The sequence below is a fragment of the Monodelphis domestica genome, chromosome 7, assembly GCF_027887165.1.
Source record: "Monodelphis domestica isolate mMonDom1 chromosome 7, mMonDom1.pri, whole genome shotgun sequence".
Lineage (NCBI taxonomy): Eukaryota > Metazoa > Chordata > Mammalia > Didelphimorphia > Didelphidae > Monodelphis > Monodelphis domestica.
Window position 1 is genome coordinate 228,646,506 of NC_077233.1, and position 23,345 is coordinate 228,669,850.

General features: G+C 36.1%; 1 protein-coding gene and 1 long non-coding RNA gene across 3 annotated transcripts in view; one reads left to right on the plus strand and one right to left on the minus strand.

Moving 5' to 3' along the window:
* The window catches only part of CYTH3 (cytohesin 3), a 164,248-nt gene that overhangs the window by 56,616 nt on the left and 84,287 nt on the right, over positions 1–23,345 (minus strand). The window lies entirely within an intron of this gene.
* Positions 7,744–23,345, plus strand: part of LOC103102815 (uncharacterized) — a 97,763-nt gene continuing 82,161 nt past the window's right edge. The window contains exon 1 of the long non-coding RNA XR_469855.2: positions 7,744–7,960. This is a non-coding gene — a long non-coding RNA (uncharacterized LOC103102815). The remainder of the gene's footprint in view (positions 7,961–23,345) is intronic.

The following is a 23,345-nucleotide window of genomic DNA, read 5'->3' on the forward strand; positions in this document are numbered from 1 at the left end:
GCCTTATTTGATTTTTTAATTCTTTTTTGAACTTTTCCAGAGCCTGAGTTCAGTTTCCTGGACTTTTTGAGATTTTTCTTGATGTTCCTTGGAGCCTGTCCTCTGTTGATTCTATTCTTTGTTCTTTATCCTCATAGAATCTTTCAATCATAACTTCTTTCTTTTTCTTCTGTTGTTTACTCATATTTTTCCCCTCCTTGTGGGCTATAAACTCATTCCTCTATTTATTTACTGGACCTAGGTGTTTGAGCAGCTCTGCCCTGAAGGGAAACTTAGGTCTTCTCTCTCCCCTGCTGGTATACTAGATTAGAACAGTTGAGCTGACCTGATGAGCTAATCTGTCCTGAGGTCAAATCTTCATCAGCTGTAGCAGAGGCTGAGGGTGCCCAACAAGCTGGCCCCCCTTCCCAGTTCCTCCCTGCCAGCCACCATCAGAGCCCTGAGATTCTCATGGTGGTACAGAGGTACACTGTCATGGCTATAGCCTTCATCCTGGAATCTCACAGTCAGCCTGAATCCTATTATAGATCTCACTGCAGCAGGTCAGGGAGGGGTGTTGGGTCTCTCCCTTATACTGTGGAAATTGACTTTCTCTGCCTACCTTTCAAGTTGTGTTCAGCAGGAGAGTCCTGTAACTCCATTTTGTTGCTGGGTTTGGATTTCTGTATTTTTTAAATGCTTATTTTTTATTTTTTAAATTTATTTTTATTTTTCTAAGAATATTGACTATAATAAGAACATGATTCATGTTCTCTTCCTCCCTTCTTCCATCCTCACTCTTGGAGCTGACAATCAATTCCACTGGTTTATACACGTCTTATTACTCAAAATCCTATTTTGGTATTATTTATATTTGTAATAGACTAATCTTTTAAAAACCACAACCCCAAATCATATATCCATATAACCAAGTGATAAATCATGTTTTTCTTTTGAATTTCTACACCCATTGTTCTTTCTCTAGATGTGCATAGTATTCTTTTTCATAAATTCCATGGAATTGTTCTTGATCGTTGCATTGCTATTAGTAGCAGAGTCTATTACATTTGATCATTCCACAATGTTTCACTTTCTGTGTATAATGTTCTCCTGGTTCTGCTCATTTCACTCTGCATCAGTTCATGGAGGTCTTTCCAGTTCATATAGAAATCAAGCAGTTCATCATTCCTTATAGCACAATAGTATTCCATCACCGTCATATAACACAATTTGTTCAGCCATTCCCCAATTGAGGGACATCTCCTTGTTTTTCAATTTTTTGCCACCACAAAAAGCAGTTATAAATATCTTTGTACAAACATTTTTTTAAAAATCTCTTTGGGAGGTGGCCAAAACTTGGAAAACGAGGGGATGCCCATCAGTTGGGGAATGGCTGAACAAATTGTGGCATATGTTGGTGATGGAATACTATTGTGCTAAAAGGAATAATAAAGTAGAAGAATTCCATGGAGACTGGAACAACCTCCAGGAAGTGATGCAGAATGAAAGGAGCAGAACCAGGAAAACATTGTACACAGAGACTGATACATTGTGGTACAATCGAAGGTGATGGACTTCTCCATTAGTGGCAATGCAGTGTCCCTGAACAATCTGCAGGGATCTAAAAATACTATCCACAAGCAGAGGATAAACTGTGGGAGTAAAAACACCGATAAAAAACAACTGCTTGACTACAGGGGTTGAGGGGATATGACTGAGGAGAGACTCTAAATGAACACTCTAATGCAAATACCAACAACAGGGAAATGGGTTCGAGTCAAGAACACATGTGATAACCAGTAGAATCGTGCATCAGCTATGGGAGAGGGAAAGGTGGGGGGGGGGGCAGGGAGGAAAAGAAAATGATCTTTGTTTCTAGTGAATAATGTTTGGAAATAACCAAATAAAATAATGTTTAAAATTAAAAAAAAAAAGAAAAAAATCTCTTTGGGATACAAACACAATAGTGGTATAGCTGTGGTATAGGATCAAAGGGTAAACAATCTTTTAAAGCCCTTTGGGCATAATTCCCAATTGCCTTCCAGAATGGTTGAATCAATTCACAATTCCACCAGTAATGCATTAGTGCCCCAATTTTGTCACATCCTTTCCAACATTTATTATTTTCCTTTTCTGTCATATTGGCCAATCTGCTACATGTGAGTGGGTACCTTGAGAACTGTTTTGATTTGCATTTCTCTAATCAGGAGGTATTTAGAATTTGAAGTGCTTTTTAAGGATTGGTATGGAAGGCTAATCAGAGTGATTTCAGTTTCTGCTGCTTCTAAGCTGCCATCTTGACTCTATGCCCTCCCAATTTAATTTCTTTAAAATTTCAAGAATATATTCTTTGAAAGTCAAAGTTTCAGATGATCATTAATTTCTTTGACACCTTGTTCCAAAGACACTTAATTTTCTAATAAGGAATTATGTAATATCCCAGAGTATGGAGTACTGTTCTCAACTGGTAATTACCAAATTTTAGTTTCTTATACTTTTTTTTGTCTTGAACAATAAATATAATTGTATTTGCACCTTGAAATGTGTAGAACTCATTCATTTTTAAAGAATTCTGTTAAAATATTAATCTTTATAATTATCATTTCATTTATACAAAGCCTGAGTTGAAACTAAAATTCAGTGAAGAAAACAGCTAATATTTATGTAATATGTAAGATTACTTAATAATCTTGTCTCAACTATACTCCAGGAAAGCAACCTAGTATGAATTAGAAGTGTAATAATACTCACTGCCTATCTCTCTGCACAAAATGATAAGCAACTAAAAGATAGTGGGTCTTAATTTTAAAAAATTTATTTTTGACAATATCATCCAATATACTTTTAAGTACTTGTGGAATTCTCTTTTATGCCAGAACTTGTTTATTTTTTAATATGGAAAGTATCCACACTATAGTCATATTGCATTTTTAATATGAAAAGCAACATTCGAAATTTCCCAGTCATCAATTTTGTTCTATCTGTGGAAATTCCACAAGAGGATCAATTAATTTGTTTACTTTCAAAGCATGAATTAACTGAGGCAGCTATATGACTTAGCTGATCAAGAGTTATACCTAAAGTCAAGAAGATCTGAGTTCAGATCCACCCTCAGAAATTTATTATCTATGTGACTCTGTGCAAATCACTTTAAGTTCTATTTACCTTAATCCACTAAAGAAGGAAATGGCAAACCACACCAGTATCTTTGCCAGGAAAACCTCATGGACAGTATGGTCCGTGGAGTCATGAAGAGTCAAACAAGACTGAACAATAATGAATTAATTATATTTAAAACATTATCCCCAGTTGTATGTCCTGTTAACTGATGACAAAAGTTTATTTTCTTCCATTTCTGCATCATGTAGCTATAGTACAAAATATAAATATAATTCCTAGTTTATAGACATTAGTTATCTCATATAATTGCAAAATGTGAATGTCATTTTTTGAACTTTTTCTAAAATAATTGATTCAACATTACATCAAATAATCAAAATTACATTCTTAAAATGGGGTATCATCTCTAACTTCCTGATGGAATCATTTTCACATCTACATTTGATAATTGCTTTGGCACAAAACAAAATAGATTTTTCTGCAATAGCATGAGCTTTCCCATCTTACTGTAACTTAATAACATTAAACACAAAGCTGAAATTTTCCCACTTTCTTGTTTATTCACAGAAATAAATGAATTATATATTTTAAATCTTGTTCTTTCCACTTTAAAAAGATCAACAGACTTAACAAAATATCTTTTATGTTTTGATTGTAAATGATAAGACAAAAAGATTTTAAGCTGCTATTTGCAGTAATTTTTCCACACATTGTGTTCATAGATACTCATTATCTCCAAGAAAAGAGAAAACAAGTTTAATCCATTCTTTATTATATTTCCTCTTTTTCATGACCATTGAAATATACAGATATTTCAAAAATCTTTAAATGTTATTTTAACATTGTGACCTTTCAAAGACTTTTATTAGTTTTCTATCACAATGTATTGATTCTGAAGAAATATTTTGAGAGTTCTCATTAATACATTTTTAAAATAAAGTAAAAATATCACTGTAAATTTAATTTCCATTTTCAGTACTCCTTAAATATAAACCATACTAGAACAACTGATGCAAACTCAATGCATGTAAAACTGAATTCATTATCTTTCTCCCCAAAACTGACTATCTTCTAACTTCTCTATTTCTTCTGATTATTCCACCATTCGCACACTCAGGTTTTAAATTTGGGGGTTCCATCCCTTTCTATCACTCCTTACATTGAATAAAGTTCAATACATTTTGATTTATATGTAAACATCTCTAGAATCTGCCTTTTCCTTTCTACTCATATTGCTATAACACTAATTCATATCTTCATAAATTTTCCCAAATAATTATATTAGTGTCCTTAGTCTCTTTCTGTTCTAATCTATGTTTACCGCTAGTATCATGTAATTTTGTTAAAGCACTGCTCTGCTCACATTACTCATATTTTAAAACTTTAAGTAGTTTTCCATTGCCTATCAAAAATAAAATAAAAATCCCTTTTCCAAATATTAAAGGACTTTTACAATGTTGCTCCAATTTACCTTTATTTTCTCATGTTCTTCTTAACTTATTATGATCTGGCTTCTGACCTTATCATTCCACTGAAACTGCTCTCCCTGAAATTATGATCTCTTAGGTGACAAATTCAATGGTCTTTTCTCAACCTTCATTCTCTGATGTCTCTTCTGCCCCTGATACTATTAATCACTCTCTCCTTGATAGTTAACTTCAGAATACCTACCACCAGGGCAATCTATCTGCCCTGATTTTATTCCTATTTATCTGGCTGTTCTTTTTCTGTTTCCTTTTCTGCATCTTCTTCCAGAACATGCTCTCTAACTGCATGTGTCCCTCAGGGTTCTGTCCTAGGCCCTCTTTGGCTTCAATGGATTTAATTACTCTCTCTACGCTGACAATTCTTATATCAACTTATCCTGTCCAAAATTCTCCTCTGACCTTTAACCCACATCTCTAACTGCCTTTGAGACATTATGAATTGGAATGTCCAGTAAACATACTAAATTCAATATGTCCAAAATGGAATTCATTATCTTCCACCCTGCCTCAAACCATTCTTGCCTCCTACTTTCCCTATTATTGTGGAGGGCAACAACATCCTCCCAGGCCCTTAGGCTTATAAACTAGCAATCATTCTGGATTCTTCACTATCTCTCACTATTCCTATTCCTGTATCCAAAATGTTGCTAAAGCTTGTTGGTTTCATCTCCACAACATCTCTGGCATACTTCTTTCTCTCCTTTTACACTGACACATTCATCATGCAGGCCCTCATGACCTCAGGCCTCCATTACTGCACTACCCTACTGTTGGGTCTATCTGCCTCTAGTTTCTCTCCATCAGTCACTAAAGTGTTTTCCTAAAAAGCAAATCTGATCCTGTAACCCTACAGTCAATAAACTTCAGTGGCTTCCTATTGCCTCTAGGAGCCAATACAAAATGCTGCATGTGGCATTCAAAGTCCTTTCTAACCTAGCCTCCTCCTGCTTTTTCCAGTTTTCTTACACCTTACTCCCCAATAAATATTCTTCAGTCTAGTGATACTGGTCTCTTAACTGCTCCATGAAAAAGATATTCCATCTCTCAGCTCTGGACATTTTCTCTAGCTGTTCCCCATGCCTGGAACATTTCCCTCCTCTGTTTTGACTACTGACCTCCCTGATTTCGTTTAAATCCCAACTAAAACCCCACCTTCTATGTACCTAACTTCTCAATTCCAATGCCTTCTCTCTGTTAATTATTTCCTATTTATCCTTCACATAGCTTGCCCTCTATATATTTATTTGCATGTTGTCTCCATTAGATTGTAAGATCCTTGAGGATAGTGACTCTTTTACCTCTTTTTGTATCCCAGGGCTTGGTATAGTGCCTGCCCCCTGGTAGGTGTGCTTAATAAATGTTACTAATTGGTGTTCTTATCTCCCAAAATTACCCTTGGTGGCACAACAACAATGCTTGACTCAGAGCCAGCAGACTTAAGTTTGAATCTTAACTCATATACTTATTAACTATGTAAATATAGGCAAGTTATTAAATATCCCAAATCTAAATTTTTTATATGAAAAATGGAAACAATATTTATATTAGTGATTTCTTAGGAGTTGTTGTGAAGACAATGCTTTGCAAACTTTAGAACACTATATAAATATAAAATGTGCTAACCAAATTGGACTACTCACCATCTGTCATTCTCCTCTCAACCTCTCCTAAACCTGCATCTAGATTAACATTACCTCTCTTGACAAATTATTCTCCACCAACTCTGTCTGCTGAAATCATTCCCTCTTTTCAAATGCTATCTCCTCCTAAGAAAAAATTTTCCCAAATGAATTGAGTCAGGAAAATGAGAATTGTTGAGCCATATATTACTGCCATTCCAAGGTAATCTCCATCCTTAGCAAATTTAATAAAGCAATAGTAGAAAAGGAAAATATCCACACTTTTTTGTCATATAATTTTTATGAGGTGATAATTCTGACTGCTATGCCTGAATTACTCCTAAATATTGTAGGTCATCAATAGCAGAGAAGTAAAACCATTTTAAGAATTGAAAACTATAGAATCATAGTAAAGAGAGGGGATTTGATTCCACAGTTCAGCTGATATATATATATGTGTGTGTGTGTGTGTGTATATATATATATATATATATATATATATATATATATGGGGTGTATGGGGTGCTCAGGGAGGGGTAGTATCTCTGGTATGGAGGGCTTGTCATGCCTCCTAGGGCAGCTCTCCAGCCTCACCTGACACCCAGCTCTCACTTGTGGCTCCCAGTAGCTGCTAGCATGCGGCAGCGGCCACACCCCAGGCAACGGCTTTGACAAGCCGGCTAAACCTTGTGAGGGTAGCCATTGGGTCGTCATCGACCCCTGGTGAACTAGGGCCTTGCTCACCCAGCATGTGAAGACTGTTTCAGCCAAACAGGCGGAAGAACCAACAAGAAGGTTCAACGGCCGAGAGGGCGACGCAGCAAAGCACTGTGGAGTGCTTAGGGCGTGTTGGAGCACAAAAGACAACACGGCCATCCAATGCAGCTGAGGAAGTCTCCAGGTGCCACTGGACCCAGGCTTCCAACGCCGAGAGAGTGGGACTATCTTTGTGCACCGACTTTTCCACTTAAATCTTCACGCACAAGTGTCTTTGTGCACAAAAACGCACAAAGACAATCGTCATCCTCAGTTACCGAGAGACTACTACATACATATCAGCTGATATAGTCATAGGATATAATTAGAAGGTATTAATGTGATAACAAAGTATTTACAAAGTATAATCATCTCCCTTTAATAAGAGTTAAAAGGAGCAAGGTTACTGGATAAATAAGAATTGGCCATGCCCTTTCAGGGCTTTAGATAGTTCAGCTCAGGAGATAGTCAATACAGTTCCAGAATTGGAGACAGTGGAGGCAGGAGCTGGTAGTCAGAGAAATGAAGCTCTTTACCTCTTGGAAGGCTAGGGAGAAGATTGTCTCTCCTTTACCCCCTGCATCAGCTGTGAAATATAATAATCTTGCTATTTGCCCTCAAAGAGACACCTTATACCCCATTTGGAAAATCAGTTCAAGAAAGTTCTAAACATAGCTGAGGGAGCAGAGACTGTTATGCAGAAGAGATAAGTATAGTAGTAGAGATGCATGAGACCTGAAGATGGAAGATTCTGGAATGTTGGAAGGAAGGGTTAAACTGGAATTCAGGGGCTATTAGCTTTCTCTCTCTGTCTCTCTCTGTCTCTCTCTCTCTCTGTCTGGATGTAACCTGGAGGGAGTGACTGCCAAGTCCTGAGGTCTCTGATCGAGTTGCTGTCCTTGTTGCCCCTGTTGCTATAATTGTTGCTGTGTTTCCTAGAAAGAAGATCCTGTGAACCTGATGCTCACTTGAACCAGCACCCAGCTTTCTGCATTATCAGTAAGCAGAGGTCTCAGTCCAGTTGGACCTGAGACCAACCCTTGGATCCCTGTCTAATCTGTCACAGACCAGCACCTCTATTAATAATCAAGAGGTGTTTTAGTTCAGGGTAGCTAGAACAGGGTCTGGGTATAGTTAGAGAGGAAAGGGTGACAAGTGTAGGCCATCCATCAAATTTCTGAAGACCCTTTGTGAGAAGGTTTAGATCTGGGGTATTAGTTAGTGAACTAGTGACAGGGATTTCCCTTTTCCTGTCAAGCCTCTCTGTGGAAATAAACTACACTTCCCATTAACTTTATCCATCTCTGTGACTGAGAAATCTGTGTGCTGGACCCAGATCAGGGTCTGGTCAGGGCTAACTGCTGGTCCTTTAAACCCACAGTGTAGAAACCCTGATTCTGACTCAAAATAATCAATAGGTATCACATTTGGCCATGTCCCAAAACCCACCTCAAACACTCTAGCCAGACTCCTAAATAGAGAGGCAGTCATTCTAGGCCAGAGGCAATTTTGAGGATCCGAATCTCTAGGAGAAAAGAAGGCTACAGACTCAAGAGTGAGCTAGCCCTGGTAACTGAAATCCATGTTGTAGGGAGGAATAGACTAAACAACACATCCAGAAAAGATGGGGAAAACTCAGGGGAAACTTTGAGAGGGCTTCACAGAAGAAAAAGGACCGTGAGGCCCTGAAATACTAGAAATTGTGAGTTGCTTTGACTACACATCTATTCCTTGTGTGCCTCATGACCACTGATTTATAAATTTGAGCACAATCTTCCCACAAATGTGTGTATTTGTGGGAAAAGGAATTCCAAGAGTCTTCAGGGGGAATATTCTGTATCTGTTTTTTGGTTTGTTTGTTTTTATGTACCTGTTGCTTTTATTATGCTCACAGCAAAATAGACAAAGGTGAAACTTGGAAGGCTATATAGTCCAGCTCACTCATTTTACAGTGGTGGAAAATGAGACCAGGGAAGTTAAATAGTTTGCCCAAGGTTACACAGATAGTAAGTGAGGGAGCTGGGATTCTAACTCAATTTAAAAGGTTTAAAATTTTTTTATTATTGACACATGATATAATTTAACCTATTCTTTAAAAAAAATTAATTTGTTTGCTATATTTAAATACACAATTAGAATTGCTTGTCAGCTCTGGGAAGTGAGGAGAGATGAAAGGAGGGAGATACTATGGATCATATAATTTTGGAAAACCATGTAGAAATTTGTTATTGAAATAAAAAACATTTTAAATAAATAAATAAATAAATAATAAATGTCCAGTTAACTTCCTCTCTCCCTAATCTCTCCCCATTAGAGAAGGCATCATTTGGTAAAAAGATACATGTATATACAAAATTATGTCTAATATTTTTATTTATCAGTTCTTTCTCTGGAGGTAGACATATACAAGTCATTCTTTGAACTATTTCTGTTGCTGTATACAATGACTATTTGTTTCTACTTATTTCACTCTATAATATTATGTAGAGCCTTCCATGTTTTTAAAAAATTAACCTGTCATTTCTTATGGCTCAGTAGTATTCCATCCCAAGCATATGCCAAAACTTGTGGCAATTCCTCAATTGATGGACATTCCTTCAATTTCCAATTTGTTGCCAACAATGAAAAGATAACTGCTATGAATATTTTAAAACATATTGGTTCTCTTCCATTTTCCTTGATCACCTCAGAAAATCACCTAATAGTGGAGTTTTCTTGGCAAAGATAATGGAGCAGTTTGTCATATCCTTCTGCAGATCCTTTTGCAGATGAGGAAACTGAGGCAAACAGGATTAAATGACTTGCCTGAGATCACACAGCTAGTAAATATCTGAGGCTGGATTTGAACTTGGATCTTCTTGACTATAGGCCCAGCAACATAGCCACCTGCCTAGCTGCCCATATGTTCTATGGGCAGCTACCCTACTTCTCTGTTGGGTAAGGTGAATTTCTGTTCTCAACTGTGTGTATATGTCTGTATATTCTTCCCTCCTTGTGTAAAAATAATAACCAGAAAACTGTAAAAATAATGAGCAATGAATTGGCTATTGATTATAAACCGATTTGATACTCTGCCTGCTGTGCTTACAAAGTATCTTCAGTTTATATCAGTGAAGTGAAGCTCATAAACAAACTGGGCCAGGCGCAAGGAGACTCTTGCTAAGGAGACTCTTGTTATATAAAAATAAACTATTAACAATATAAGGATAAAAAAAAGGATTTCTAACTCTAAGGGATTCTAACTCTCCCCAAATAAAACTCCCTGGTTCTGCAAGGAACTGCTTCTCCTATTCCCACAGGCTACACTGATCCTTCCTGATCCAACTAAAGCAAATTTTCACTATTCTACAATAAACTAAACACTATCATCCTTATACATAGTATATAACTCTTAACTTTGTCTTCAGGTTATAAAAAATAACAGACTAGCTGGCTAGGCCTCAGCAAGAACCAAGTTAGGACTCCGAGCCTAACAGACTCAGAGTCCAAACCAAAGATCAGGTCTTCTTTCTTTGGTCTTCTCAGATAAAAAACCAACTTATGTAACAGCAATAGACAGCCACTAAACTAATATAACAAAACTTAATTTCTAATATCATTCTTATAATTTCCCCCCTTCGAGCATATGGAGCGATAAAAAAAAAATCTCTCCCATATGCTCGCTATTCTATGTAATTCTAAAGCTATACCTAACATTATTATTATATTTCCCCCTCCAAAAGTCTTAATCTGACACTTATCCTATTCTTATTGCTACACTTTATCTATGCTAACCTGCACCAGGGATATAAATCAAAGACAATAAAATTTCATTGAAAACAAATAATCAATGAAAACATACTTGCACAACTGCAAGTGCAAAACACAATTACAGAAATTTGAAATGCAAAATACAAACTGCAAACTTTTGAAACAAAATAGTTACAAAAACCAATTTAACTTATACAAAAGACTATGCAAAACTCATGCAAACTGCATCTTACAAATCCTATTTGAATAATTCACATGAAACTTTTTACTATGCTACTTTTTACCTTATCCTATGCTAATACAGAAAAACAAAACTAACTACATTAAAACTCAAAATTAACTTGCTGTACTGATATAAGTGTTGGGTTTTAGTGGTATACCATATCTTGGAATGATCTCTTTCAATAAGATTTTGGCTACAAAGCTTAATGTATTTTTGCTAGATGGAAAAGCTTCTGGACATCTAGTTAGTTGGTCTACTATCACTAGACAAAATTTAAATTGTCCTCATTTGGGCATGTTGATGCAATCTATTTGCAAATGCTCAAATGGCATGTGAGCTAGAGGATGACCACCAAAGGCTTTTGCTTAAATATGCTCTGATTGAATTGTGCACACACAGAACAAGCTGAGCAGATCTTTTTGCCACAGTGCTAATTCCTGGAGCTATCCAAGTTCTTCTGTCAATGCTTGTGTACCAAAATGACCCTTTGTGTGTATTATTTGACAGATTTAAGGGTAAAATGCTTTTGGAAGAATTGGTTTTCCCACTGATACTATCCAAATCCCATTCTCTTTTTTAGCTCCAAAATTTTACATCCACTTCTGAACCTCTTTGTCATTGTATGCTTTTTCTAAATTTGTGGTATCTATGACAGAGAGATCCATAAAGCAAGCTGGAACATTTTACACCACATATCATGTAGCCATATCAGCCCTACAATTTCCTCTGGCAATTAAGTCTTGTCCTAAAGAATGCCCTTTGTAGTGACTTCCAACTCCTTTGGTAGTTGGAGAAATAATGGTAATTCTCAAATTATTTCTACATGAGTGATTCTTTTCCCACCAGATGTTAAAAATACTCTCTGAAGCCAGAGAAAGCCAATGGCATGGCAAATTCCAAATGCATACTTGGAATCAGTGAAAATATTTGCACTTTTGTCTTTTGAAATTTCACATACATGTTTTAGAATGATTAATTCTGCTCCCTGAGCACTTAACTTCTTAGTGAAGCAAACCATAGGGTCTCAAATTTACTTACTACTGCAGCACCTATAAATCTTATTCCATTCTGCATATATGATGATCTATCTGTGAATAAGATCACGTCAGGGTTGTCAAGAGGTGTGTCTGACAGATTTCTTGAGGTCTTTCTATTGATTGCACTACAGTTTCACAATCATGTAATGGTTCCCTCTGTGTTGGTAAATTGAGTGATAATGTAGTTGGATTTAAGGTGTTACATCTCTTTAGTGTTATATGTCCATTCCCCAAAAGCACTATGTCATATTTAGTCAGGTGTTGATCTGAAAATGCCTGTGTTCCAAACTTTCACAGAAGTGCCTCTACTTCATGTGAACAATAAACTGTCAGTGGGCGATTTAACACTAAATCTGCAGATTTGGTAACAAACAATGCAGTTTCTGACACCCCTCTTAAGCATGGAGCTATTCTTGTGGCTATGGGATCTAGTTGACCAGAATAATAAGCAATAGGACACTGGTTTGGTCCTAAGCTCTGTGTCAAAACTCCTGAAGCTATTCCCTTTTGTTGGTGGACATAGAGTGAGAATGGTTTTGAATAATTAGGGATACCAAGAACAGGAGCTGATAATATTGCTTCTTTTAACTTTGCAATTGCTTGCAAATGCTCTGGTTTTAGCTTCAGTCGGTTTTTCTCATGGTCTTTCCTTAAAGCATTCAGTGGTTTTGTAAGTTCACCATAATTAGGTATCCATTTTCTGCAAAAACCTGTGGTTCCTAAGATGGCTCTGAGTTGCCTTTTGGTCTTGGGGGCACTCATCTTTTGTAAGTCTGCTATTATTTTTTGGGAAATGCTTCTGGACCCCTTAAAAAGCATAAATCCTAAATATTCCACACGAGGAAGACACCATTGAAGTTCAGCTTTTGATATTTTGTGTCCCCTCTTGAAGAGCTCACACAGAAGACGTTTACTATCATGCCAGCATACTTTTGCAGAAGGTGATGCTAGAAATAGATCATCTACAAAGTGAATGAGCTTACTGTCCTTGAACTGGATAGTTTTCAAATCTTTGTTTAAGATTTGGGAAAACAATGAAGGACTTTCACAGAATCCCTGTGGCAAATGGGACCATGAATGTTGATTTCTCTGCCATGTGAATGCAAATATCTTCTGTGGATCTTTGTGTATTATTATTGAGAAAAAATCAGAACATAAATCAACCACAGTAAAATATTTTGCATGACTTGGGATAGATGAAATGATAGTAGCAGGACTTGGTACAACTGCGTAAGATTTTACTACATGATCATTAACAGCTCTTAAATCTTGAACGAATCAATAGACTATTCATCCTTCAGCATCTAGTGTGGATTTTTTAATATGTAAAATTGGGGTGTTATATTCAGAGAAGTATGGTATTATTATGCCTTGCTGCAATAATGAGTTTATTATCATGGTGATCCCATCAATAGCCTCTTTACTAAGTGGATACTGTGGAAAGCATGGTGGTGGACCTCCTTTAGTCAGTCCTTTAACTGGGGTTGATAATTTAATAAACCTACATCTGTAGAATCTGTAGCCCATAAGCCTTCTGTAATATCATCTGGTATCTGATAGATGTTATTCCCTTCCCCCTCTGACTCTACTGTATCCAGGAATAAGATAGGGGAAAGGTTCAGGGATTCTTCTGGGAGTTTTAAAGAAATATCTCTGGTTGGTATACATATTATGGTTGCTCTCAATTTACAAAGAAGATTTCCTACCCACTAGATTCATTGGGGACTCTAATTTCTTTACTCTTTGTGGTTTTCCCATGACACCCACAACTTCCACTGAACCCACTGCTTTATACTCTTCAGGGGATTTCTGCAACACAGATTTTGCAGCACCTATGTCCAAGAGACAATCATAAACTTGGGTTCCTATTTTTAGGGTTACATAAGATTCTGTGCTATTTTCTGGAGAATGGACAGGTATTACAGGAGCTAACACACTGGGATCAGGAAAACTTAACACTCGTTTCTGTTCCTCATCCTCTAATTCCTCATTGATTTCTCCTGTACTAATTTGCCTTTTTTAAAAATACTTGAAACAGTTTATGTGAAAGTGCAGTTCAAGTGTTACCTACTCTGCCTGCTGGCCCACTGTATAAACTCTTTTATGCATACTCCATTTATGTGAGATAACTTTCCCCACTCTTCTCAATCCCCCCCCCACCCAAAGCATTTTTCTTTCCCACCCCTCTGTTCTTCTTTTGAGGTTATTCAAAAACAGTAGAATCATATTCAGGCTCTCGAATTAGATTGCCTGATGATAATAAAGCTTAGAGGGATTACATGTATCATCCCCACATATAACAATGTAAATAATATACCCTTGTCCCTTATTATTTCTCCTGTTTTATGCTTCTCTTGAGTCCTTTATATAAATGTCAACTTTTTTATTCAATTCTAGACTTTTCATTAGGAATATTTTTAAGTCTGATATTTCATTAAATATCCATTTTTCTTCTGAAGGATTATATTAAGTTTTGCAGGATTAGTTATTCTCGGCTGTAATTTGCCTCCCAAATATCATCTTCCAAGTCCTCCATTCATTATGTGGTAGCTGCTAAATCTTGTGTGATTTTGACTATGGTTCCATGGTACTTGAATTCTTTATTTTTCATTGTTTATAATATTTTCTCCTTGACTTAGGAATTCTGGATTTTAGTTACAATATTCCTGAGAGTTTTCATTTTCGGGTTTCTTTAAGGAAGTGACCAGGAGATTCCTTCAATTTCTACTCCTCCCTCTGGTTCTTAGATAACTGGGCAATTTTCCTTTGTAATTTTCTGAGAACACTGTATTGCTGAGAATAGCCAAGTCATTCACAATTGATCATCTTGTAATATTGCTGTTATTGTATATCACATTCTGATTCTGATCATGTCACTTTTCATCAGTTCATATCAATCTTTCCAGGTTTTCCTGAAAGCATCCTGCTTAACATTTCTTATAGCACAATGGTATTTCATCATAATCATATACCACAACTTGTTCCAGCTATTCTACAATTGAAGGACATTCTTCCAATTTCCAATTCCTCAGTCTATTTTTCCAGGTCATTTGTTTTCAAATATTTCACATTTTCTTCTATTTTCAGTCTTTGTTTCATTATTTCTTGATGTCTCATGGATTCAATAGTTTTCATTTGAAAATTTCTAATTTTTTTTTAAACCCTTACCTTCTGTCTTAGAGTCAATACTGTGTATTGGTTCCAAGGCAGAAGAGTGGTAAGGGCTAGGCAATGGGGGTCAAGTGACTTGCCCAGGGTCACACAGCTGGGAAGTGTCTGAGGCCAGATTTGAACCTAGGACCTCCCGTCTCTAGGGCTAGCTCTCAATCCACTGAGCTACCCAGCTGCCCCCGAAAATTTCTAATTTTTAAGGAGCCATTTCTTCAGTAAGGTTTTGTACTCTTATCAAATAGCAAATTCCCTTTGCATAACCTCCTCTGTTAGCTCTCAATACTTCCCCTCTTTTTCCCTCTACTACTCTTATTTGGTTTAAAAAGAATCTTTGAGCTTTTTTGATCTTTAAAAATCTTTTTCTTTAGCTCTGTAAAGATTAAAATTTAGGGGAGAACTGAGGCAGGTAGAAATTAGTTTCTCTCTGTAAGGAGTATTATAATTTTTAGAGGTTTATTAGAGATTAAGGATTAAAGAAAATACAGGATAAGAAACACATGCCTAGGTCAGAGGCCTAGACCAGATAACCTCACATCATGGAAGAGACGCCTCTGCTCCAAAACGGAAGTCCAAAAAGAGTGGCCAAAAGCCTTTGCAATCAAATTAAATCCCTTCTCGATCCCGGCCCAGGTGAGATTACAAAGCATTCTGGGGAAGTGGAGCAAAGGCTTGTGGGGATTGAAGTCCAGAGTTCAAGTCTATTTTTACAGCTCTTGCTTTAATTCTAGAAATTCTTTCTGGGCTTGTATCCAATCTGCATTTTTCCCTTCGAGGCTTTGTTTGTAGATGTTTTTAAGTTATCTGCTTGCTATGTCTGTCTTGAGCTTTTTATGGCCAAGTTTTTTGTTTGCTTGTTTTTCCAGCTTACTTCTTGACTTTTGAATTTATGCTAGTGTGGTCTCTGCTCACTTCTGTAGAGGATATCTAATCTGGGCTTCTGGTGCTTTTACAGATCAGTCTGGGGACCTGTAAGTTTTCAGTGCTTTTAAAGTGTGTGATCCAAGAAGAGGTCTGTTCACTGTCCTCCTGGTTTGAACTCTACAAATTCCTGATCCAGGTTTGGGTCTGTTGACTTGTGTATAGTTGAATTATAAGACTGTTGCTAAACTCAGTCACTATTAGCCCATTGTGAGGTTCTGTGGGTTCAGAGAAACTGAACTGCTGGCTCTCCTCTGGTTTTTTCCCAGTGCAGACTTATATGCTGGGCTAAAGGTTTTAAGTGAGTTAAAGGTTTTCAGTTTTAATCCTATCCTCAGAGCCACACAGCTAATGACACCTGTTCTTGTTCCCAGCTCTAGTGCAGGGATCTTCTAGGAGCTTTTTCTGAAGCCACAGGGTTTCCTGTTCTGATGCTCTATCTTGCTTCCCTTTCCATTCCTGGGTGTTGAAAGTTCCTTGTCCACTGAGGGCTTGTGTGCCATGCTAAATGTTAGAATTGAATAACTAAGGGAAGCTAGATAGCACAGGAGATAGAGTGCCAGACCTGGAGTTAGGAGGACATAGATTCAAATTTAGCTTCAGATACTTCCTGTGTAAGCATAGACAAGTAACTTAACCCCAATTATCTAGCCCTTAATGCTCTTCTCTTAAAATTGATACTAGGACAGAAGGAAGGGGTTTAAAATTTTAATTACCACTCTGGGCTCAGAATCACACAGCTATGTTCCTAGAAACTGTTTTTATTCAATACTCAACTAGGATCCCATTTGTGTTTGGGCCCTGAATCTTTGACCTGGCATGGGGTAATAGGTAATACAGCTACCAGATGGCATATATTCCTGTTCTTGGTTTTTGCTCCTTTTCTGTTGCTGCTGTCATTACCATTAAACACTGCTCCTAGCTACCCCTTTACCTCAGGGTCCACAGATCTGTCTTCCTAAGATACTATGGGCTGGAAAAATGACACACTCTGACTTTTTTTGGCTTTCTCATTGATAATTGTCTACAATATTTTGTAGGCTCTTATAGAGAAGGTGTGTTAGAAAAGCTAGGCAAAAATACTAACTCTTACTCTTGCCATCTTGACTGTCCCTACCAACAAAACAACATTCAAAGTATGGCACTCAAATTATTAATAAAGCTAATCATGCATTAACAACACACACACAAGGTCAATAGTATAATTATATAGATAACAATTGTCCTCCAACAGCATCTAGGTGGTATAGTGGATAAAATGCTGGGCCTGGGGTCAGGAAGACTTGAGGTTGAAATCTGGCTCAAACACTTAGTAGCTCTGTAATGCTGGGCAAGTTACTTAACCCTGTTTGCCTTAGTTTCCTCATATGTAAAATGAGCTGAACAAGGAAATGGCAAACCACGCCATTATCTTTGCCAAAACCCCAAATGGAATTATGAAGAGTTGGTCATGACTGAGATGATAAACAAATAGTTCACCAAGGCTCAATTGGAGCTCCAAGGTGTTCCAATAGGCAAACAACTATAATCACCTGTTAGATAAGAGAAAAAAGTTGGTATTTTATAACCCTAAATCAAATATGAGTACTTGACTCCAATTCACATGAGCTACCTCATTCAGTTTTCATTGTTAAATTTACATTTTTTACTATATCCATACACAAGGTATCCCTAGAAGAAATTTTTAGTATATCCACACTTAGGTCCTTGTGCTATGGCTCCATAATTTTGTAATATCAACAAATTTTTTCATTCAAAATTTTATATTTGAAGAACAGCTTTACTAAACAGTCATGCTAATATCTTAGAGTAATTAAAGTCTTTCCAACACAAATAAATTGCCATGAGCAACTGGTTTCAAAGGAAAAAAATCAACAATCTAATATCTATGGGAAATAAGTATATCAAGATTTTTTTTTCTAATAGTTACTATTCCTCTGGTTAAATAAGAGCTTAAAATTAAAATTAGAAAAGAAAATAGCAGACATAGAAACTACATATGAACAAATACAATGAAAAACAATTTTTAAACATAATCCAATAGAATATGGCCAGTGTTAATTAATCCTATTTTCATTCTTCTTAATATTTCTCACTCTCTTCCTTGTCCATCTTCTCTTTCTGTTTACTCTAGACCTTCATTGTCTTATTCCTCCCATAACTTGACCTTTGCTTTAATTTTCTTATGTTTACTGATAACTACTACCTTCAGTCAGCTAGGCTCAAGACATTAGAATTATTTTTTATTCTTCTTACTTCCTCAAGTCAATAATTTATGCAGTCCTTTCTATCCCATTTCCTTAATATGTTTTCAATCCATTTCTGACTTTTCATTAATATTACTACTGTCACCCAAGTTCAAGCCTTTATTATCTCTTGCCTCAAATCTTGAAAGAGTTTCCTAACTTGTCTCTCTGCCTTCAGTCTTCATTCTTCTAATATGAAAACATAATCATTTTACCCTTTGCTCAAAAACTTCCAGTGGCTCCCCAATGTCTATCAAATAAAAAACAAAATCCCTATCCAGTCATTCATGTCCCTCCAGTCTACCTCTCATTTTGCCTTCCTGTATTCCAAAGCCATTCTCTACGCCTGAAACAGATCTATTCATATTTCTACTTACAGAGAGCCTCTTCTTCCTTCACAATGCCACATACTACACCATGAAGCCTTCCCTGATTCTCTAGATGAAAATCTCTTCCTTCTCAAATTTCTCATGGCATTTTTTCTGGATCTTTCCTTTTTCACTTCAACAATTCAGCAAACTGTCTGTAAGGCACTGTGCTAGGCATTGAGGATTACCAATATGAAAATTATATAGTGTTAGACAGGAGTTTAGAGTCTAATAATAGGAATGATATGCTTAAACATGATACTAAGGCAAATAAAATAAAGGAAAAAATGTGAAAATCTGAAGAGAGAAGAACAAGTTTTGGTAGGAAGGTGGATGCATTTAGTTTTCCACAGACTGTACTTGATATGACAGAGAGAGATCTATATCACTAAGAGAAAGACAGAGAGAGAGAGAGAGAGAGAGAGAGAGAGAGAGAGAGAGAGAGAGAGAGAGAGAGCAGGACAGCGAGACAGTTCATAATTCATTATGGAGATTGCTTGAGTTTTGGGGCTCACATTTCATCACTATTCGTTGATGCTCCTGCTCCTATGATTGGAAGGTTAGAGAGCAGTTAAAAAAATTTCTATACTTTCCCTGTATAGAGGACTAAAAATCCTTCATATGTCACCAGCAGCTTTGCTTGGTTTTAATTCTACCATCATTATGCCCCTTCCAAATATTGTCTTTTGCCCTACCTCACTTTACAGTTTCCTTCTGCACACTGTCTTCTACTATTAAATTGAAAGATCCTTGAGGATGGGGACTGTCTATCGGTGTTTAATATATTTATTATATCATCTATCTAAATGGAAACATTTAGCAGACAACTGAAATATGGAATTGAAGCAAAGGAGAGAGGTTGGGCCTAGAAACACAAGTCGTTAAGTCATTCACATAAAGGTGATAACTTAAGATATGAAATTACATGACCTCCTCCTGAGAGAGAACATAGTGAGAGAAGAGCACAGTACTGAAAAGAGTTCCTTAGGTGACACCTACACTTAAGGGGGTAGAAAGAGACAGATGAAACAACAAAGAATACAGAAAATGAGCCATTAAGACATGTCCAAAGCAAATTAGGAAAGCATATCATGGAAGGCAAGGAGGGGATGATCAAAGTTTATCGTATATTTAGTTGTACATATACTTTATCTTTTATAAACTGCTTGAGGATAAGGACTGTATTCTTTTCATTATTTTAATATTAGAACATAGCACAATGCAAGGAAAGGAAGGAAGGAAGGAAGAGAGAGGAGGGGAAAGGAGGGGAGTGGAGGGGAGGGGAAGAAGGAAGGAGAATAGTCAGTATCTTTCAATATTACTTTTCCTTAGCAAATCTTGTAAAAAGTTAGTGGGGGAAGAGGTTAAAACTATTGGTTAAAATGAAGCTAGGAATGTGCATCTTTCTTTTGGGATTTGTAAATTAATTCTTTATGTTAATAGTTAAATCTGATTTCCATAAATATATAAGAAGAATTTATTTAAAGCTCTAATTCATTCCTTAAAGTATTAGAATTATAGTGATTCTTTCTATCCCAGGAGAGCATATGGGGGCACACAGTGAAAAAATATCATTCAAGAAGAAGGAAATAAGAGAAGGAAGTAGCTGTAGAATTAAGTTTTCCTTCCCTTTTTCCAATGCAAGACTTCGAACTTGCTGTAGTTACCTAGAAAGACCTCCCTCCTTCTTTATTACAAACAGTGGCTTGAAGACTTGGGTCAAACAACAACCCATATGTTAAGAAGCAGTAACTTAACAAGGTCATTTGAGAGGGAAAAGTATGGGGGGCTGAATTTGAATTGAAAGTTATAATCTTCTGTTAGGGAGATGGTTTGGTTTAGACCATGAATATTGAGAATGCTTGTTTTAAATGAATTTTTCTGTTTTAATTATGTTTCCATTTTAAGTAATTTTCCTTTTCAGCAGTGTAATATATCAGGTAATAAATATGGTATCCAGAGGAAATAAATCCAGAGAGAATGAGGGCTCAGAGAATTAATCCAAGTAGATATGATTTCAAAACATGTTTCTATTAATAGTCCATATTATGTTATATATATAATATATAAACTTATAATTATTTTTAAATGTCCCTTTCTCTCTTTCTATTGTTACATGTAATCTCTTCATCATCTTTACAAGTAAAAGAAAATCTTGAGCCTACCTAAAGTATAGGTTAAATGCTCCCTCTTCCTTTCCATCTCAATACTTTAAATATTCTTCACCTGAAGATCTAAGGTTTCATAGGATGTGGCAGATTTAGAGTTTGGAGATTATCTAACCAATTGCCTCATTTGACAAAAGAAGAAATTGAGACCATCAGGGGTTAAGTGATTTGACCAAAGTCATGCAGATAATAAGTAGCAAAGTCAAAATTTGAGCTAGGTATTCTAGCTCCAAAACCTAGCCAGCATTTTACTTCCTCTCCCAATACCACCCCACTGACCATTTCTATTAACAGAATTAAAAGTTCTTCCTTCCTGCCTCTCAGATCCAAGAACAGAAGAGGTTCTGCTTACTTTTCTTTTTTTATGGCTGTTTTCCAATTCCCTGCTTTTTCATATTCAGCATTTCTAACAATGCTGTGAATATTTCATTGCATTCCTGTACCTCAGTTTATCCTGCCATTTCCTGATTATTGGACATCTATTTTGTCTTCAGGGTAAAGTTTTTATTTCTGCTTAAAACATTCTATGAACATTTTTGTGTATATTGGACCTAAAACTCATATCTTTGACCTCCTTGGAAAAAGAGTGGGATCACTGGGTCAGAGCATATTCATGACATTTTTTACTTTCTTAGCATAAATTCAAACTGCTTTACAGTATGGCTGAACTAAATCAAAGCTCCAATAACAGCAAACTAGTATGCCTGTCAAATCAAAGGAGGAAGAAACATTCATCTTCAACTTGATTTTTCTCCATCAAACTTCTATTAACTGCCATAATTCTTTACTAATAATTTCAGGTCATCTCCTGCTCTTTCTCAAATTTAATTAGTGAGGCTACTACCTATTATATGGGTAGCTCTTCTGTCTTTTCAAGAATACTATTACTAAAATGTGAAAAAAAATTCCACTGGTTTAGAGTTGGAGTGTACCATAGCTGCCATCCTTCTGCACCTTTCCTTTCATTAAGCTACTCCAAACATATCATTCTAACTTTCTAAAAAAGGAAATGGAATTACACAAAATGAGGAATTTTAAAACATTACAAAATCGTTATTGTTGCTTTATATGTTGGGGTTTTTATTTCCCCCTAGTACTTTTTCTAGTACTAAGTCTATTGCTTGGATAGTCTTCTGCCTGCTAGACAATGGTCCCTGACATATAAGTCAACACACTTTCCTGAGCTACCCCAGTCCATAAGAAAATAATGGATACTGCATTCCATTACATCAATGTATCTTTGTTGAATATCCATTCTATGCTATTGCTGATTAAAGTCATTTTGTTATATGTTATATGTGTATATATAAAGTTATATGTTTTACAAATAATTTCATTATAGTCCCATGTCTAAACTATTTACCTGGCTAGGTAATTTTTTTCTTAATCTTGTCTTATTGGAAAAACTATTATTTCTATAAATAAATCAAATAACAATAGTACTGATAAACATTCTTCCTTTATGCCTGATCTTACTAGAAAATCCTCTAGCATTTCTGCATAACAGATAATGCTAGCTTTTTTATTTTTGATAGATACTATTTGCTATATTAAGTTAAGTGGAACCATTTATTGTCATGCTTTTTGTGTGTTTTTTTTTAAATAACAGAAATGAATTTTGCATCTCACACTGTAATCCAAAATAAGGTTAACATAGGCACATGAGGTAGACATAAAAGGTATCATAATAATCAAGGCTGCAAGACCAACCTTCCCTTTGGAAGTGTATAAACCTGGTCTCAACATTAAGTCTGAAGTCAGAAAGTAGGTTAGAAGAATGAAAGCCTTTGAAAAAAATAGTAATCTCATCATGCTCAAGACACAAATCCAGAAGAAAAGAATGATACTCAAGTATCTAAATGCAAAGTCTCAAAGGAAAACACAGTTTCAGGTGATAGTGGCAAATTCAACTAGAATCCCTTAAAGAGATGAAGCAAGGCCAAAAAAAAAAGAAAAAGTTAAAAATATAGCTGCTAATGAAATGAGAGTGCTAGAGGAAAAAAGTTAGAAAATAAATTAAGAGTCATAGAAGAAAAGAACTGGAAAGACAATTAACATTTTGGCAGAGGAGGTACAAAATGTTGTCTATGTAACAAGCTTTCTGAAAAATAGGATGGATCAAATAAAAGCTGATGATTCCATGAGACAATAAAAAAAATATGAAAACAAAGTCAAAATACTGAAAAAAAAAAGAGATGAAACAAGAGTGGTTGTTGTGGTAGGAAGGCTGTAAGAGAGACAAAGTTTGGAAGAACCTTTGTGTGTAGAATAACAATCAATTAGAGAAGAATAAAGGATTGCTTTGCAGCAGTTAGGGGCCAATTGAGGTTATATAACAAATGAAATGGACCCAGGACCGAGACAAATGGCAGAAGGGAAATTAAAGGTAAAAACCTTATCAAAGAGAATACAGAAAATTCCATAAAATCAGAAAAGATACTAGTCAAAATAATTACATTTAAATAAAGTACCCAGACACAAAAATAAATCCACAGTAAAAATC